We start from the raw sequence: 20,044 nt of genomic DNA, 5'->3' as shown, positions 1-20,044 counted from the left end.
CAGCACCTAATTTATCATTAGCTTGATCATACAATAACACTAGGTCTCCTTCCGAAAAATTTCGAGGGGTCACATTTCGATCATACTGAGCTTTCATACGTTTTGCGTGAGTCTCGATCGCCAATGCAGCATCACATCGATTCTCATCTAATTGAGCTAAGTATAATAAACGCTTTTCCTCTTCGGAAGTAGCTGGAAGTAACTCGATGGCCATTTGCAGTGATAGGATTTCGCATTCAATGGGTAGCACAGCTTCTAAACCATAAACTAGTTGGAAAGGAGTGAACCCTGTTGATGTTTTGACTGAGGTTCGGTACGCCCAAAGCGCTGGAAATAACATGTTATGCCAATTCGACCGATGAATACCAATGATGCGTCGGATCATGATAACTAAAACTTTGTTGATAGACTCAACCATACCATTCGCTTGTGGATAATAAGGAGTTGAACTATCGTGATGCAAACCAAGCTGGCCTGTAAGTTCTGTCATCATAACGTTTCGAAAATGGCGCCCATGGTCAGTGATTATCACTTGTGGGACACCAAACCTAGCAATTATATGATTGAACACGAAAATTGCAGCTGTCTTGCCGTCTGCCTCGAATGTAGGCATCGCCTCGGACCACTTAGTAAAATAATCTACCGCAAGGATGATATACGCATGCCCCCCAGCCGAGTGAGGGTTACATGTAATAAAATCGATACCCCATTTGGAAAAAGGACCAACGACAATTATAGGGTGGAGAGGAGCAGGTGGAGAGCGCATCTTTCGATCAAACACTTGACAGTTGTGGCATTTTCGGACCGCAATAATACAATCTTTAAACAAGGACGGCTAGAAGTAGCCAGCGTGAAATATCTTTTGGGCTGTGGCATACCCAGACATATGACCGCCACACGCTGCAGAGTGACAGTCATTTAGAACCCTTTCAGCCTCTTCGTGAGTTAAGCAACGTCGAAAAATAGAGTCCGCCCCACGGCGATAAAGAGTATCTCCAATAATTTTGTATTGTTGGGACTAGAATTGAATTTTCCGACGTTCCGACTTTGAAACTTCGGGCCGAAAGGATTGGGTTTGGAGATATACGATGATATCCCCATACCATGGATCTAAAGTGCTGATTAGAAACAAAGATTCGTCCGCAATGGGCTCCTCTGCCACAGTTTCCGTGTCAGAACGCGGGAAGTCACACATTAACTCTCCAAAAACTAAAGATTTCTTAGACTTAGATTTCTCAAACTCCAAGTCGAACTCCTGCAGGATAACAATCCATTTAGAGTACTTGCCCCCTAGCAATTGTTTGGTCAAAATGTAGATCATAGGGTTGCAATCCGAAATGACTGTAGTTTTACGTAGTAAAATGTAGTGACGAAAACGTTGGACAGCTTGAACGGCTGCCAATGCCAATTTCTCCACATGTGAGTATTTTAGCTCAGTTGGGTTTAACGTTCGACTAAGGTAATATATCACATGTTCCGTTCCGAATTCATCTTCCTGAACTAAGACCATTCTAATGGTGGAATGGGAGGCGGTGAGATACAAAAAGTAATCCTGGTTGTAGTTGGGAGGATGCAGCAACAGTGCATGGGTTAACGCGTGCTTGAGTGCATCAAAAGATTTCTGAGCTATCTCATCCCAAGAGAATTGAGCGTTCTGTTTCAACAACCGTGTAAAACCCTTTGTAACCTCGGCGTAGTTAGGAATGAATCGTCGTAAAAAGTTTGCTTTCCCCTGCAAACTTTGGAGTTGGCGAAGACTCGAAGGAGGAGGCAAATTGATAATAGCTTCGACCTTCGAGGGATCAACGCGAATGCCGGCTTTCGAAACTACAAATCCCAGTAATCGACCCGTTTCTATACAAAAGACACATTTGTGTGGGTTCAACCGAATACGATAATGCCTACACCTCATGAAGATTGCACATAAGTGAACGAGGTGATCAACTCGATGTAATGAATGAGCAGGCAAATCATCGAGATACGGTTGCACAATGTGTTTGATGTCATGAAATGCATAAGACATCGCCCTTTGAAAAGTTGCTCCAGCATTCTTGAGTCCAAAAGGTAATTTGCAATAAGCAAATGTCCCCCATGGACAAATGAAAGCCGTTTTTGGTTGATCGGCAGGTAGAATATTGATTTGATTGTAACCGAAAAAACCGTCCATAAAGGAAAATATTTCATTGCCGACACAATCATCAATTATTTGATCGATATAGGGAGTTGGGTAGTTGTCTTTTGGACAAGCTCGATTAATGTCCCTATAATCGATGCATATTCTTATTGTCCCTGTTTTTTGTTAACTGGGACAATATTCGATACCCAATCCGTTAACGGGATCGGATAAATGAAACCTACTTTCAACAGTTTCTCAACTTCTGCTTTAATTGCAGCAGCTTTTCGTGGGTGAATCTGACGCAAACGTTGCCGGATGGGTTTAGCATCCGGGTAAGTTTTGATCTCATGAACAACAATCGCGGGATCAATTCCTGGCATTTCCTCATAGGACCAGGCAAACACGTCACGGAATTCTTGAAATAGGGCCTTATATATTTGAATTTCGTCATTTGTACATGAGGCACCTATATGAATGTTCTAAACAATTCCAGGCTTAACCGAAATGCCAATGGGAATAGTTCGAGAGATGTTTCCCAAATTTAACTCTGAATCGGGATGTTTCATTGGATTCTGAGGTTCCTTGACATATTCAGTCGTAAATATTGATGAGAAATTATTTTCAAAACGATCATCCTTTGGCAAAAACGAAGATCTGTGATGGAGATCTTTCCATGGTAAATCATCTACACATAGGATTTCACGAATTTGCTCATCAGAGTGAACAAGTTGAGAAAACGTAGTTAAATCCGAGGTTGATGTGAAAAGTGATTCCTCACAGACCACATTCATTAAGTCTTTTTCGGTTGAACACGAGTTGGTAAAAGACTGCACGGCTTCATAGGAAATTTCATATGGACTCAACGGCATAAAATTACCAAATGAGTCTATTTCAGATTCAGAAGGAACGATCCAAGGATCGTCATAAAAAATAGTGTCTGATGTAATCATATGAATGGTTGCAAATGAGGATGATGCGTTGATTGGAGGAAAAGGAAAAGTTCCCAGTAAACCGGCATCTTTAACTAATCCTACTCCAACATCCTTATATGGGATAGTCGTTTTACCGACATGCTGAATACTCTCTGAAGAGGCTGGGTCGGATGAAAAGTAAGCCAGCTGGTCTATTGTTACGATCTTTCCATTATGTGGGAACTTTATTACTCGGAAGACCGATGAAACGACCGCTGTCATAGCGTAAGACCAACTTCGACCCAAGAGAAGGTTGTAGTCTAGAGGGGCATCAACCACCTCCACATCTAGACTAACGGTTTTTCCTTCAACCCCTATAGTCAAATCCTGTAGAATGCCAAAAGGATGAAACCCACGGTCATCAAAGGCCTTACGAATTGTCGGGGATTGATTTAGTGAAGGAGAACCAAGCGATCTCCAACACTGTATCGACATAATACACGTTGAAGCTCCCTCATCAATTACAGTCCGATGAATAGGCCTGTTTTTGACTATCACTAGGATCTGGAAAGCCATTTGATGAGGCAAACGCGGTGTACTATTTTCTAGATCAAAGATTATTAGGTTCGGGTCCTGAACATCAACAACTCCTATAGCCGACAAAAGTAATTTACGATGTGCTGGGCATGATTGCAGCACTTCCAAAGCCGACATTGCTGAGGGTGAAACAGCTAAGTCCTCAACAATGTTATAATTCTGGGCCGCTCTCGCATGTGGATTGAAAGCAGACTTTCGAAGTATACCCTTGGCAGGCGGTTTGATTACTAAGTCTGGATTAGGCTTCTCGATCTGTAGTGGATCGGAACCGGGAGCTGAGGTTGATGGATTAGAATGAGAAGATTCTGCTTCTTTGCCATCAACAGGAATTTTACTACCATAATCTTGCGATCGAGTCGCAATACTTACATGGGACATCATCAATATGGGTTCTTCATTGGCACTCGAGGAAGAACCTATCATCTTGCTATCTTGATTTGGAAATGGATCCTTCAAAACAGCAGGAGTTTGGGAACCTTTGACAATCTTCGCAACCTGTGCTCGATGTGGACAGTCTCTTGTAAAGTGTTCCTCTTCACAAATAAGACAAGGATATCGAGGTTTGCGTTTTTCGTCATTGGTTTCCGATTTTTCAGTTTTCTCCTTTGGAGTTTTGTCTGCTTTATTCTTCTTTTTTCCTTTCTTCTTTCCACCGGATTTTGATTTAGTCGTAGATGATTCTACAACGTGAACATCGGCGGAAACCTCTGCAGAAGAATCTCCTGTTGGGGAATCAGGAAAGGTTATGATAGGAGAAGAATTCTTGGAAGACTTCTTCTTACTTTTAGTGTTAACCGTACCAATCATACCATCAGCGGCATGAGATCCCGAAGGAGCTGCAGCGATTTGATTTGACTTGGGAAGATCGGGGATCTTTTCATGTAACGTACCGGACTGAGTATAAACTAAGTTAAGGTACTATGCTTGAGCAATCACTTGCTCCTCAGTAACTACTCTAGCTTTAGCAACATCTTCAGTGATCCTTGGCAACAAAGATTTTACAAACCACTCAGCCAAGATTTGATCCGGAATAAATACTTTCACTAAACGTCGTCGACATCTCCACTCATGAATATGATCTGAAATATACGTGGATGTCGATTGTTTTAGCGAAGTTAATAACTCCGTGCCATTATCATATCTGACCGGCAACTGAAAATGAGTTAAAAACGAGGTAGCTAACTGGCTAAAATTATAAAAAGAGGCCCGTGGTAACTCAATATACCACTTGGCCGCAAGACCAATGAGAGTGCGCTGGAAAAGACGTAAGCGGATTGAATCATTCGAGATGGAATTAGAGGCACACCAGAGGTGGTAAGTCATCACATGGTTCGACGGGTCCTCTCCAGATTTACCTTCGAACTTGGGAATGTCACTAGGCAACTTATTCGGCATTGGCGGCCAAAACGGAAGATAATTAATTGGATCGTTTGTTAGGCGCGACAAGTCTGGTAAGTCCAAAGTTGCGATAAATGGTAGCTGCCGATTAGGATCCCTAAAACTCTGGGTCATGAGACCAGCCCCAGGAGGAGGATATCTAGGATAACTAGGAATAGGAATCGCGTTCGGGATATTGTATCCTCCTGGAAAACCAGGATTAACCGGACCGTACTGGGGTTGTTGTGGTTGTTGATAAGTGTACCCAGGATACGGTTGATACTGATAAACTGGCTGCTGGACAGCAGGAACGAATTGGTACTGTCCCTGGTATGGTTGATAAGTGAATTGTGGTTGACTTGTGACAACCGTACTTAAACCAGGTTGTCCTACAGGCATCTGAACCGTAGTTTGAATCGTGGATCTAAACGGTGGTAAAGATGTCTGAGGAGTAGATATAGGAACAGTAGAAACCGGAGCTGTCGATACTCCAGAAGTAGGTGGGGTAGATTGAACAGATGTTGCGGCAGTTGCAGCAGTCGTTTGAGATGGAGTACTAGGCGCAATAGGCCCAGACTGAGAAACTACCGAAGGTACAGAAGTTTGAATATTAGACTGGACTGGTTGCTGGGGTGAACCAGAAACTAAGGGTTGTCCAGTTTGAGATGACAACTGTACATTTGGCTGCAACACCTGTGGAATTTGCGATGGATCCCACACTATGTTCATTCCGGGGTACTAACCCATAACAGGTTGAGAATATTGAGATCCAAAACCGGGTTGAGGGTAGGATTGATAATTGAAAGGTACATTTCCCGTTCCTTGAACATAAGATTGACCTTGGGGTGGTTGGAAACCTTGGTTCGAGTACTGACCTTGGGGTAGATACCCTTGAGGCATGTACTGATACTGGGGTTGACCTTGGGGTACATATTGAGTCTGGGGTTGACCTTGAGGAACGTAATGCACCGTAGGCACGTACTGTCCTTGAGGTTGCCCCCCAGATGCAAATTGTGTACCTTGAGGTTGCCCCCTAGATGCAAATTGTGTACCTTGAGGTTGCCCCCCAGGTGTTAATTGAGGCTGCTCCCCAGGCGGTAACTGACCACCTTGAGGTTGAGAATTGGGAATAGAACCTGACATCATAAGAATGTCTTCTACGCTCAATGGCTTTGCACCATTGCTTCCAGTGAATAACCCTTGTTCAATGGGTTGAGGAGATGCTCTCGAAAAAGTACCAGAAAGTGACTGATACCCAGAGGGAACATAAGGACCGCCGTACAAAAAAGATTCAGGCGATTGAGTAAACATGGACGACTGACCTGACATATTTACGGGAGTATAAAAACCCCTAGGTTGATAAGGAGCACGAGGTGGTGAAAAACTTAACACTGGGTTTTCCAAATAATTAGTTAAAGAAAGATACCAAGTAGTGCTTCTAGGTGGACTGTAAAAAATTGATTCATGCTCCCTTAGATCAATAACAGGTTGATTTTCAGGGATAGGGATGCCTATTTCTTCTTCTGGAGCAAGTTCTTCAATAGCTATCAAACCAGAAGGAAGATTTTCGGTGATTACTCTTTCTACCCTAGGTGAATTAGGAGCAATAGAAGTTGGAGAGACAAACCCGATGTTGGAGTAACAGGTTCAGATATCTTAGGTTCTTCGCCTATATCACTAGTAGATGAAAAGCTACCAGCAAGTTCGGAAACCGAAATAGCTTCAGGATTATAACCTGTTTTTAGAGTTTGGTAATCAGGATGAACAACCAACGAAGACTCTCCTTCTTCAGGTGACGAAACTTTACTGCCACTAGGAGTTACGAGGACTTTCAAACCTTCGTAATGGCTCGGGACTTCTTCAGGAGGTTGGCCCCGAAGTCTACGGGACTTCCTCAACAAATCAGCCACGGTTACAACCTCAGGAGACTGGCCCCGAAGTCTACGGGACTGTCTTGGTAATTCAGCCACAGCTAAAAACTTTTAACTACTGCACACGCAAACAAAGTAAAATCTCAAAGAAAACCGCCTAAAGTCTCTAAAGAACCAAACAAATTCGAATCACACGCCTAAAGAATCTAGGGCGTCAAACCACACACAAACAGTAACTTTCCGTACTGAAAACGCTAGTTGGTGATGAAATCCAACATCGCAGAGTTCAATACAGAAATGGTGGGTGGAACAGTTACCCCGACAACCTACTTAATGAATAGACTGGCACAAGTTCGTCCACTAATAACCGTCTCGAGTGAAGTGAACCCCCCAGAAAATCCAAGTGAGTCTAGCCAACGTCTGCTCCAGGTACAGTGGGATCTTCCCTCCACCGTCATCTTAGGAAGAATCCTAAAGATAATAGTCACTAAGGTCACCAACATCAACAAATATACCTGGGGGAACAGTCTACGATCCAATACGCACGCAAGGGAAGAGTAACAAGCTCAATCCCCTTGCCGACTCCTTGACAATAATCCAAGGTTTACCGACAAGTGACCCCAGGCTCTTCGACAATGGTTAATCCGAGGTTTACCGTTTGTAGTACGTGCATATCTGGCGTCGTTCCCAATGAAGGAGGATTGATCCCCTCACTGGTTCGGACACGATCTCGTGCTTCTCCTTTAAGAGGAGCTTTCCCAGAGCATAAATGTAACAATTGGATTTATCCTACTGCAAGATAAGCTACTTGTTTGTTTTTACTGTCTTGGAGAGTTAATTACTCTCCTACTCCAAGACACTAGCCTGATCTATGTTGGTGTATCAGAGCCCTAGTAAATAAAAAGTTACTAAGTTAATTTTACTTTAAGCGTTATTTTTTATGGCTTTTCTTTAGGACAAAAGGTAGCGGAGATGAAACTTATAATGTGTAGACTCGACTCAAATCCACTAAAAAGATGCACCTAGGATGAAAAAACAATCTTTCCTTTTCAATGAATTCCCTAGCTAAGAGAGTTGGAGAATGAAAAATTTATAAAGACAACTTTCTTAGAAATGAAAATCAAAGAAAAAATCTCTTTATCTTTTCCAAAGCACACAACACAAGACCACTAATTATTTCACGAAAACTTCCTTTCTCTTTTCAAAGACTTCAAACGCTACTAAAACAAACTTTCTTCAAAAGAGATTTTGTATTTTTCCTATTTTAACAAAGCATGTAAAACTACTTAACAAAAATCAATTTTAAGATCTATGAAAATCTAAGAGAAATTTACCTAAAAGAAAATCCAATGGGGTAAAAGCCTACAAAATATAATTCCAGGTTGTTTTACTCAGTTACGATTCAACCAAGGACTAATTCATGCAGAATCATAAATAAGTCAAAAACAAAAATAAAGAGCTCTTGTTCTTTTTCTTAAGAATGAAATTCACAGCTCAACAAACAAGCCTTCTCGAAATTCCACAAAGAGACAACACAATGGTAGTTTTCTCAAACAAAGGTGGATTTTACGAATGGCCTGACTCCTAAGAAGACTGAAAAGACCAGGGATATCCAAGGTTTCTACAACTTCTAAATCCAGAGTCACTACAAGACCAATACAAAAATCAAACCTAGGGCTAGAATTTCTATGAACTTCACTAAAACCCTTGATGCTAATGAAACAAGCCTAGATGAAAACTTCTGACAGGTAACCAGTGGATTTGGGCAGCAATAAATAAGCTATAAACAAGATCTAATAGGTAAAAAAGGAAAAAATTGAAATTTTCTAAACTTTTGACAGGGTACGCAGGCAGCCCGTTTGCACAGGTGCAGCCCCGCTCTGTGTGCAAAGCAGAAGTGCGTACAGGTACGCACTGTGCTTAACTCAGAGGGTGCGTACTTCTCTCAAAAACAAGAAAAATAAAAAACTAACTCAATCCTAAGCTATTCTACCCAAATTCACAGTCAATCAATCAAAAACTAGAAAGAAATCAACGTTTCTCAAATCAAAGTATCAATCAAAAGAGAAATCAATCAAATCCATGGATTCCCCAGCGGAGTCGCCATTTTGTCATGCGGAAAGAGTCAATTTTGCGGACAAAACCGACCTCCCTAGAAACTAAGGCGTTTCTAGTGACAAACAAAACAATCAAGCACTATCTTTCCCTAAATATGCATTTAAAATAAAAGCAACCAGGTGTTTAAGGCTTACCTTTAGTCTAACGCTGTTTGTAGCGGCCAAGCCTCTTCGAAGATGAGCTCCTCTCCTTGAAGCTTGCGTACACAAACAAGAAAATGATTACATAGCACCTGAATAACTCATATAATAAAACATATTCATCATAAAGACCAAGGAGTTTATGAAACAAATTATATATAACAACTTGTTGAGAAAAATGAACTTAATTGTATTGATTGGAAACAAAAGAAACCTTACAACCAATGCCTTGGTGTTGTGCAGGTCCCTCCCAGGGTCCAGCAAGAGTTCTCCTCTACTTTTATCAGCTCACCCACTTCCAAATGAAGCTAAGAAAGGAATGTGATCTCTCCTCTCAAGCTCTATAAGGGAGTTCTAATTTCAGCAACATCTACCCTTAGGAATGTTCAGCTTTCAACCTCCCTTGCCTCTGGCCCAATGCCTGTATTTATAATGCTTTGGAGGAAGTTAAACAGGTCCACCATCAATGAGATAAGCCCCTCTTTCAAAGGGATAACTCCCCTCTTCATGGGATAAGTTCCTCTTTCATTGGGATGCATGAACCATCTGGAGGCACTCAATCCACGTCAAACCATCTTCTAGAATGCTCTAGAATCGACCGCAAGTAAGTTTTTTGAAGTAAAACTTGCGCCTTTTGACTTTTACAGGGGTACGCACCCACCCCTTTACAGACAGAGCGTACAAGTACGCAGGTATTATGTACTTGAGGTGCGTGCTCGCAGGTAAGAGTAAGAGAAAGTGCGGAACCAGAGTTATATTGATTTTTTAAAGGCTTTCTCTCTTTTTTGGAGTTTGACATGAGGAGCAGAGGTATAAGACTTGCCAAGGAGGACATTATGGTTATTGATGGAGCCATACTGACTGCAAATAGTCATGGTGACAAATTTTGGTGTAACAAATCTATTTAATTGTGTATGTGATTTATGCATGTTTGCAAATGTTGTTCTAAATTGTGAATTAATTTCCACAGAGAAGTGGAGTAGACTTCAGTCTCTTGATTTAGATTAAATTTCTTGAGAAATTGCAATTCTATCACCATATTTCTACATTGACTCATGTGTCAATTTTCTTCATGAGTAACCACTTTTTATTCATGTATATAGGGTCTCCTTTGGGCCCATTCCCTGTGGCACTGCACATATTAGTAACATCACTTCGTTTATTGCATTTTCCTATCATTGAACATATATCACCTTAGGTATCCACACACTTTGTTAGGTGGATCAACCCATTCATTTATTGCATTTCCCACCTATATAGTGTTAGAGTCTTTCTCTCATGGGCACCCCAACACCATTACACCTTTATATTTTGGTTCCTATGTCGTTGAATCTCCTTCACTTTGGGAGTCTGGATTGTCTTTGTACCAGAGCCATCATCATTTTCATTTCTGATTTTCATTATGAAAACCCATGTCCCTTTAGACTCCCCCCTCTTATAATCTCTTGGTTTACCCCAAGAGGGCTTGTACCACTTGTACTAGGTTCGATCGCTGGTAACATCATTGAGTCACCCTTTTTCAGAGCATCATAGGTGAGTCACCATTATGTCCCATAGAGTTTGATCAGAACCACATTGAGTCTTGTTAAGTATGTAAGCAACTTTGGGTATCATACATGTCTTGTATAGCTAAGGTTTGACCTCTAATATTTGAATAATTAACTATCCCCTTTTCGAAAAAATTCGGTCGCTTCTAGGTCAACCTTGCATGCTATGCTATGACAAGGGAAGTCATAAGCCCACCCATCATACCACTCTATTCCCAACCCTTGGTTTTAGTCTTTGTCTATCACATTATACTATATTACTCATGCCTTTGTTGGAGACTCATCATTACCATAGATTTGGCGGGCCCTCCTCTGTCAACTTCAACACATATATTCCAAGAGAGGGGCCTAGAGAATGGTGTACCTTGGATCTAGTTTCTTCATTGTTGGGTGCCATAGATCAAGCGAAGGGGACACATAATTTTTCTTTGACTTGATTGTTTCTCGCATGCTCGAATCCAACTCATTATCACATGATAGAGAATCGTACACTTGAGGGTATAGTTCTTTAGGATATTACAATAGTATTCCCTGAGCATGTGTCATATGTTTTTAGACCTTAGGAGGGAGTTTCCCTTCAAGTAGTCCTCCACATGGTCGGCCTTCAACATTCCATGATCCAACCTTATATGAACTCTAGTATATTTGATTGGCTCATTTTCTTCCATTCACAAATCCCACCACATGAGCTCTCCTTCAGTTATCTTATTAGGTATTTAAAATAACTTTCCTATTCAACAAGGCTTCTCTAGTTCTGATCTCCCCCTCTCATCAACATGGAGGAATTTGGTCCTATATACCTAGCTCAAAAACTGAGTCATTGTATCAGTCCTGACCCTTTTGTTCCAGGCACATGTATATGGTACTACATGTTTCATTATATTATTTTCTGGCTCATTGACGCGAGAGTATTATGTACTATACATTCTTTTTCTCAGACCCACTTTATTGGGCACATCATTATTCTTTGCAATCAATTATCTCTATGGGTATGGGTACACCTCCCCCACCCCACTGAGATCATGCACACCCGCTTGGAGACTCTTAATTTACAAGTGGTATCGCCTCCTCCTCACGTGGTTCATCACTTGGTAGTAGTGCCTCTATTTCTTTCTGTACATTACGATTAGTGAAAGGAAAACTACAATGTATTTCGGTAAAACGATGTGCCCCTAACACTCATATGTTGGGGGGAGATATATTATCACCTTAAAAGTGACCACCTATCCAAAATTCACTGGGTTGATTGAAATACACCATGTAGTATGGGTTTTACACATTAAAACCCACTTTCACCTTAGGAAAGAGCCCAAGGAATCGCATTACCTAAGTTATTTTTATTTAATTCATTTTCCCACATGATAATAACCCATAAATCCATTAATTTTTTCTTTATTGCTGTTTTATTTATTTATTGCTCCTTTATTGATATTTCTTAAGTTTTGTTTCCTTGAGTTCTATTTCTTCAGTTTCTGTAGTCTCATTAATTATATTTCTCAAATAACAACTTGTTTCAATTTAATTATTGTTTTCTAAGACATAATCATTATTTATGATTAATTTAGCTTAGAACTTGATAATCTTTGTATAGTTTCCTAATTATAATATTTAGGTAGAAATGAAATTTTCCTTTTCCATTATAAAAAGAGAATTGATTTCATTCAATTCAATGAGTGATTTCATTCAAGAATCGTTTTCTAGCCTTAGATAAATTAATTGATTTATTTTCTTATTAAAGGAGTAGATCATTTTTCTACTAGCATTAGTTTTGGTAGTTCTTTGCATATACTTTGTGTTATAGGCCATTTTGTAATATATGGTCAATAGGCCTTCAAACAGGATCATTCACATCCTTTGAACACTTTGTCATCCTCCCTACACAAATCCATAAGTATGCCTCTCTCATATCCATGAGTTTCTACCTGAAACTGCTTCATTTTAGTCATTTTTAGGACCAACACGCCCTAGTTCTTCATTGGCTAGCGTTGACTACCAAGATGTCCTACTCTGCACCTGTGGTGATCACCAACATGTTTCTTAGTATTGGGGGTGCACTGATTCTAGAAATTTAGGAAAACAAAAAAGAATCCCGAAACTTCCTCTTCCAGAAGCTTCCAGGATTTGCTGTAACAATTTACCTTGGATAAAAGTCTCGAATCCTATCCTATCCTACCTTAGAGTTTTCATCCCTTGTCCTCATCCTCCCATCAAGAGTGGATCTCAAGCATAGATTGGTAAAAGGATAAGAATTCATGAACTACCTCCCTCATCTATATATTTATATCCATCCATAGGCAAGGGGTTGGCTTTTGGAGATTGATTCTACCCTTATGCTGCTACTGTGAGAGATATTATTCCATGCATTATGGTGACTAGAGGTGCACTTTGTGGAAAGGAAAGGACAAGTCAACTTGGAGGAGCTCTCCTACAAGATAAACACCTATTTTTGGTTGTAACTCACTCCATTTCTATTAATGCAAAGAATTCTTTGTTTTCTTATATATGATGTTATGATTTCATGTATTTCAATACCATGTTGATCTATTGAATAAAGTAATTAGATGATGCTACATAGATCCTGTAGATCATTGGCTTGTGTTGTCTGATTGTGCAAGTTCTAATTATAGAGATCAAAGATAGGATTGGAGCATACAAGGCAAGGAAGGAGTGAAGCATGCGACAGATTCCAGGTATGCTTCATCCCATTATCTATTTACTTTAAGTAAAACATCAACTTATTTGTCTTTTTGGTTTTCTAGGTCAGTCCACCAAGCCTAGAGGAGATACTTCTGTCCATAGTCATAGATTCCGTATAACAAATTGGTGACCATACTAGGGATCAATGTATTCCCTTGGTGGTTTATTTTTCCATTGTGCTTGTCTTATCTCTTCTTCAGACCTTTACTGTATTATTTGGTAAAGAACAGACCTAGGAAGACCTTTCACTGAGTTTCAATTGCAATTTTTGTGTCGGAACTTTGCATCCCTTGACCAACGCACCCTCTGGTCTAGAGACAGAGCGTTGCACCCCAACTGAGCCTTCTCTATGTTGAGAAATCAATTCTAGTAGGATTAGGGTTAGATTTATCTTTCTTGATAATTACTTGTGAATTAGGTTGGATTCTTGTAATTATTTGTTTTATTTTCTTTCATCAAGCAATTACCAAATTATGTGTGCATAAAGATCACAAAAATACAAGACAAAATATGTAGGAACTCTGCCAGGGAAAAACCCCTATCTAGGGGAAAACCGAGTCAAAATATCTTCCTTCAATAGTTTTCCTTGAGACTCTTCAACCTAGACAAATACCTCCTTCACACTAAGGCAACCTCTCCTTCTTTGATCCAACCTTCAACCTAGTAGCAGCAACACTTCGACCCTAGCAACTTCGACTTGGTAGCTTTCGACATTAGAAACAACTTCGAATTAGAAGCTTACGTCATTAGAACCAACTTTGAATTTGAAAAGGAGACTTCGATCTCCTAAAATAGCCCACACGAGAGAGAGCGAGATACCAAAACTTTGATTTTGTCCTACCATTTATTTTTGACCAAACTCGCACTCTAGTTTAGCCTCCTTCTTCACCTTCGCACTTTTCCCACCTTCCAGCTTCCAGCTTCAGATATCGAACTATGTGAGAGAGAGTTAGATTCTCCAAATGAAGCCTAAATACCTTGTATATATATCCTTCCAATGAGGTATAATTTATCTTCTTGAGGCAAACTTGGTGTGGAGGTTATATAATTCAATTTTGACTCAAAAATAATTCTTTTTACATCATTCGAAAGCCCAAGAAGGGTCTCATAAAATATACAATGACTCTATTGACTCTTTATTAATCCTAGGAGTCAACGATGGGGAGTTTGACTAATAAAATGATGACCCAAGCATGAAACCCATGCTTTAATAAGTTTTTGTAACAATAATAAAAATTCTTTTGACAAATACATTTTATGAAGACCGAACCTAGTTACATTTTTCAACACTCCCTCTTAAATAGGGAGGTATTCATATGGGATATCTCAAACTATATGAACTATTAAGAGTTTAAGCACTGCAATGCCATGGACTAGATTCATGAATAGGGAAATCTATCCAAGTGGGACTAAGATGGACTAAAGTTTTCAGCCTCTCTAGGTATCATCATGCTTACTTACAAACCATCAACCTAGGGATATAGGTTCGTATTCGAGGTCAGAGCTCTACGACCAACACAACCCTCCCTACTTCGGGAACTAGACATCAACACATAGTGTCGACCACATGTCCTCCAATGCAATATCTCACACACAAAGCCTGAACTTCACGATTATTCCAATCGATAACAAATCATCCTCGATTAAACAGACCAACACCAAATCTCTCCCAATCAAATTGATCGACAATTCTAGGCATGTAAAACATGCTATCAAAATTTCGAGAGATTTACCTGTACAAACACAACCCCAATTAGTAACAAACTTTTGAGAGATTTACTTGTACAAACACAACCCCAATTAGTAACAAACTTTCAAATTTACATAGATACAAACCTCTAGGGTCTTCCAGAAAACTTGATGTTGCTTCTCAACTTTTCATAGTAGGACTTAGAGCTTTCCAATGAATATTGAAAAAATATTCCTTGACCATACAAATTCATTTCCTACTTCTCATGCAATAACATGTTCCACAAATTGATCCGATTTTTCTTATCTCAGCAACTCTTCAAAACACATTATACAATTTTCTTCTCTCACTCATAGCCTTCACAAAAACTTATAGCTGTTAGTCCTGGTCTAGTGCATGCCACATGAAGTAGAGAACCATATCCATCAGTCCCTCTTAACCAGGAAGGACCTAATCATTCCTATATAAGAAATATACCCAAGATCCATCTTAACCTAGGGATATTCCTTTCATTTAAGCTCCCTCTTAACTTAGGGGGCTAAACTTCTTTTCTATGACATCAGAGAATCTTTCATGGCTTCCATCCTTCTCATTAGAGTTATCATGGCCATCATTATTCACATCATTCTTATCACATCAAATTTACTTTACGAGCATCTTCACCATCTTGAAGATTGTGTGCCTGCATAACTTAGATAGCAAGTACAACCAAATCTATAGAAGCATAAGTTAAGCATATCAAAATCACAGAAGCATTCAAATCTATATATCAGATGCCCAAAATTAATTACAAACAAGAGACACATATTTTTCAACTTCTTGCTAGGGTTTTTGTCATAAAACCTAGACTTATTTCATCAATACTTTGAACACTTTATAATAACTTTCATTAAATCTAGGGTTTCAATGTTTTTTTAGAGGTATAACCTATCATATTGCAAACCTTAGAAACAATTCAAGCAAATATAGAACTACAATGAATCTAACAAATTTCGGAATTCATATGCTAGACTTCCCACTAGGGTTTCATACAAACCCTAGACTTCATACATGAGATTTAACAATAAAAAGCCAATCATAGCTCAATCAACAACATGACTAGCTTCCAGTAGGGTTTGTTGCAAACCATAGATTTTCTCAACCAATCAAACATCAATCATAACTAAATCTCATATTTCAACAATCTTGCACAAATATCAGATTATCACATAATCACCATATATTATAGATTTTGACTTCTACTAAGGTTTAATTACAAAACCCTAGAATTCACAAAACTATCATCCTAGAGAATCAAAATTCAACTAGGGATTAGTTCCAAACCCTAGGACTCATGACCCCCAAAAAACAGGTCAACTCATACATCTAGGATTCCATCATCATGCACATGCATCTCATAACATGTGTTAGTGAAACCCAATTTCAAAAATATCAATAAGAGTTAGACACATAACAAACTTGATTGGACTAGGTTTTGATCGGACAAACTTACACATGCCAAGGATTTCATTTCTAGGACATTATAAGGGTCTTACTTATACACCCTACCAAACCCTAATGATCTACGGTTTCAATACAAAACATAAAAAACCCTAAATTATCAATACTTCAAAGGTTCAGGATTTCAGACATTATCATTCAACCCTAACAAGTTAGGGTTTCCATAACCATACCAAAACCCCAAAAACAACTTCATCAAAACATCATACATTTTCCTTCGGACTTCATCAATGACCCTAAGTAGGCTAGGGTTCCACACATAATTATCAACATACCATTAAGTTAGGATTTCATAGTGAACCTTTCTAGGGTTCCACAAGATTAATCAAAGATATGCAGAGGGTAGATTTATCTAATGATGAATCACCCAATCAAGAATCTTTAAGATTCAAGAGAGCTAGAAACATATATGTTAGTAATAGTTTATCAAGAATGAATAAAGAGAGAACAAAACTTGTACTTCAAAACACACCTATTGTTTCTTAACAAACCTTGTAATTCCAATGCTTTGTCTTGTGAAGCCTTCTTCGACATTCCTTAAGTATTCAAGAAGTCTTTTCTAAAAAAAATATGACTAGAAATGTGATTAGTATTTAATATAAACAAACTGAGATAAGTAAGGGAAACCAAATAGAAAAGACAATACAAGGAGTAAGATACTTATCTTTAGAATTGGTAAGGACTCCTTCCAAGCTTGAGGGATGCAAGGCATAGAGTCCCTAAGAGTTCCTAGAAAATAGGTCTTTGACTTTGGGTCCTTCCATCATGTTCTTCTTTGGTGAAAATTCTTTGGCAAAGTTTTCTTGATCCCCATCCCTTCTTTATTGGCCCTTTGGATTTCTTAATTTCTTTGTAGACTTCTTCAATTTTCCTTTTACCACATCCAAGACTTTATTATTTTTGAGGATGAGATCTATCCTCTTCTTTGTAATTGAATGATTCTTCTAATTTGTTCTCTACCTTTATTGTGTTAGACATTGTCCTTGAAGATAGTAATATTATTTCCTTATAAGGTCTCCTTATATGATCCTTTAATCAACTTCTTGAGGTTCCTTAGATTACTTTCAATAGATCCTTTAATCAACTTCTTGAGGTTCCTTAGATTACTTTCAATAAATCCTTAAACTGTATTTTTCCTCCTTCTTCATCTTAGCTCCATTATTAAGCTTTAATGATGTTGATCCCAGGCCTCTAATAGCTTTTGTTATCTCCCAATTCCATTGTACGAGAAGATGATTCCTTTGATAGAGTATGAGTTTGTTTACTCTTTCTTATCATATGCCTATATGCTTCACTTCTAATAATCCATGCATTACCATTATCAAGTGAACCTATAAGTGCAAGCAAGAACCCTTGAATTTTGACTTTTTTGAACACGTAGTAGAAGATATTTTTGATACAACTTCCTACAATATTGAATCCCATTCTTATCATAGAGGGAGTAATAATTTCCTTCAAACTAACGAAGTGATCTTCAATCTTATTTGACCTTAGCTCTGATACCATATTGAGAAATCAATGCCATTAGGATTAGGGTTATATTTCTCTTTCTTGATAGTTACTTGTGAATTATGTTGGATTCTTTTACTTATTCGTTATATTATCTTTCATCGAGAAATTACCAAATTATGTGTGCATGAAGATCACAAAAATATAAGAAACAAGATGTAGGCAGTCTGCCAGGGAAAAACCCCTATCTAAGGGAAAATCCAGTCAAAATCTCTTCCTTCAATAGTTTTTTTTGAGACTCTTCAAACTATACAAATACCTCCTCCACACCAAGCCAACCTCTCCTTCTTCGATCCAACCTTCAACCTAGTAGCAAAAACACTTCGACCCTAGCAACTTCGACTTGGAAGCTTCTAGCAATAGCAACAACTTTGACTTGGAAACTTCTGACATTGGCAACAACTTTGACTTTGGCAAGGAGACTTCGATCTCCTAATTTAACTAGCCCACACGAGAGAGAGAGAGAGAAAGAGATATACCAAAACTTGGATTTTGTCCTTCCCTTTCTTCTTGACCAAACTCGCACTCCTTTTAGCCTCCTTTTTAACCTTCACACTTTTCACAGCTTAAGATATTGAACTATGTGAGAGAGAGTGAGATGCTCCAAATGAAGTTGAACTACGTTGTATATATAGCCTTCCAATGAGGTCTAATTGATATTCTTGAGGTTGAATTGGTGTGGAGGTTACATAATTCAAATTTGACTCAAAATAGTTACATCGTTTGAAAGCCCAAGAAGGGTCTCATAAGATATACATTGTCTCTAATGACTCTTTATTAATCCTAGGAGTCCACAATGGGGACTTTTACTAATAAAATGATGACCCAAGCATGAAACCCATGATTAATAAGTCATTGTAACAATAATAATTTCTTTTTTGACAAATACATTTTATGAAGACCAAACCTAGTTACATTTTTCAACACTCTATGCCCGCATTGCAAAGCACTGGTGCCTCCTTTGCACCTGCGTTGGCCCATGTTCATGAAAAAAATTGCTTTTGTCTCGATTTTCTCTCTGACCAACCTTCTTCCAGCTGCGCTTCATTGAGTATTTGAGTGTCTTATGGTCTCTTTGAAGCCTCCATTTGGTTTTCTTTCATTTTTTTATTATGTTTGGTAAGGATTTGTTTAGATTTTCATTTGTTCTTATCATTAGGTCATTTACAAACTAATTGTCTAGTCATTTTAACGTCTTAAATTGCTCTACATAAATTATCAATCCGGGTATTCTAAATTGATGAAGTGTGGTGCACCATATGTGCTTAGTTAACCTTTTTCTTACTTCGTTGTTTTATAGTTTATGTTGTTTTTGGGGTTTTGTTCTTGTTGGTTTCCTAAAGTGTTTAACGCAAATGGAAATCCTATTCTAAGGTCTTAAGAATATTTTTAAAGGTCAAGTATGGATGTAGATTTCAAGACAAGGTTTATGTCCCTTATGGTAGCTTCTAAAACTTAGCACTTCAAAAGATCTCAAAACATGCTATTAATACTTGAACATGAACGTAAATATGCAGCTACTTAAATCAAACAAAAGATGAAATACTGATCATGAAATCACTGTCTCTGCTGCCCCTCTAATTACAGTAATAAAATCTAAAATATTGCACTCAAACAAACCAAAAATTGCAGACTAACGAAAGCAAGATCAATTTACTTCACTTATAATCCGATAGCTTTCCGAGTAGCTTTTCCGGGTTAAGCCATGGCTCCGGAGATAACGTCAATAACATGAAGAATTGATATCTAAATTACCTACTTGTAAATGAAAGTAAAATCAAGTCACTTCACTTATAATCCGATAGCTCGCCAAGTAGTTTTTCGGGGTTAAGCCATGGATTTGGAGATAACGTCAATAAAATGAAGAACCTGATATCTAATTGCAGAGATGAAAGTAAAATCAAATAACTTCACTCATAATCTGATAGCTCGCCAAGTAGCTTTTCGGGGTTAAGCCATGGCTCTGGAGAT

This window comes from Pinus tabuliformis, chromosome 9, assembly GCF_031772625.1.
Source record: "Pinus tabuliformis cultivar Carrire ecotype Pingquan chromosome 9, CPIR1, whole genome shotgun sequence".
Taxonomy (NCBI): Eukaryota; Viridiplantae; Streptophyta; class Pinopsida; order Pinales; family Pinaceae; genus Pinus; species Pinus tabuliformis.
This window is presented reverse-complemented; position numbering follows the sequence as displayed.